Source organism: Elephantulus edwardii, unplaced genomic scaffold (assembly GCF_000299155.1).
Source record: "Elephantulus edwardii isolate Elephantulus edwardi_28Jun2011 unplaced genomic scaffold, EleEdw1.0 scaffold00249, whole genome shotgun sequence".
Taxonomy (NCBI): domain Eukaryota; kingdom Metazoa; phylum Chordata; class Mammalia; order Macroscelidea; family Macroscelididae; genus Elephantulus; species Elephantulus edwardii.
Window position 1 is genome coordinate 2328649 of NW_006399999.1, and position 1544 is coordinate 2330192.

The window sequence follows — 1544 nt, forward strand, 5'->3', positions numbered from 1 at the left end:
TATATATAAAATGTCTATATATATCTCAAGTTGAAGGAGAGAAACTAGTATTTCCAGTCACTTCCAGATCCAGGCTAGGATTTGGACTGAAATGTCTATTCAGAGGAAGATCTGGCTTTGACGGCCTTATATATCCGAGAGATGCAATTTCTCTTTCCTATCCTCCGCCTATGTCAAGAAGCTGTGCTAAAATCCTGAAGGCACATGGTTTGATGCCACTAGCTGCTGCACAGAAGAATGATGTGCAATCTCCTATTGGATTAACTGCTTCTGAAAACCTGCTGGGGTGGGGGTCAACTTTGAGTCAGTTCTGACTCTATGGAACACAACAACAATAATCCTACCCCTCAAGAGATTAACAAACATTCTCTAAGAATTGTTTATTCATGCTTACTTTTTTCCAATTGGAGTTTCCAGTGATGGGCAATAAATTGAGCTTAAAAAAATAAAATAAAATAAAAAACAATTTACATAGCCAATGTTCCTCATATTTTTCTGTTCTTCAACACATTTGAAACCTTAGAATCAGCTATGCTGGTGCTCACTTAGGTTTATTAAAATCACTGTACTTGGTTGGGAAATGCTGGGCAAGGGACTGGAGATTAGGGTGCTGAAGGAGCCAGTGCCATGAAGAAAAAGAGACTGAATCTTTGAGAACAGTACATATCACAGGGTGGTATTTCTGTCAAGTATCATCTGGAAAATGATCCAGAAAAACGAAAAATCTTTTACTCATTAGACACCTTAAAAACTGTAAAATTTGAGCATCTTACAGACCTGTGGATCTCTTCTATTTTGACATCAGTTCAAAGGTATTCAATTCAGGCATCTACCTAAAATGAATCATTCAATTCACTGACAAATATTTAGTGATTGTTTCTACAGAAGACTCTGGTACTACGTGCCATGGGTTTCAGATACATACTGACAGGGATCTTACAACCTAGGAACTGAAAATTCAGTTAAGTAGACACAGAAAACGTTTTCTAACAAAATAAACCATGAGAGTTTAAGCTTTCATGTTAGTCTCTAGTCTATTTTTTTTTTTAAAAAAAAAGACCTGTCCTAAACACACATGCATTTCCAACAGTCTATAAAACCAGTGAGTGTTTTGGTAGTGAAGTTTTTCAAATTGGACTTGGTGAGGAGTCATGAGAGGCAAAGAAAGAATAGCCAGAAAACGTTCACAATAGATTGGATGTGAAGATATGTAGGCCAAGATAATAGTAGTAGAGGACTAGAAAAAAAGATATGCAGAGGGGGAAAAATCAGCAGAATCTAGTGGCTGGAGGCAAGGAGACAAGCCTAGACTGTACTCATTTCTGTTGTTGTTGTTGCTATTATGTGCCGTCGAGTCGCTTGTGACTCATAGCGACCCTATGTACAACAGCCCTAAACTCCGCTCTGTCCTGTGCCAATCGTACCGTCTCTGACACTCCCATCCCAATTATCCGAGTCACTGAATCAATCCACCTCATAGAGGGCCTTCCTCTCCTGCACTGTCCCTCCACCCTCCCAAGCATGATGTCCCTCTCCAAGGACCG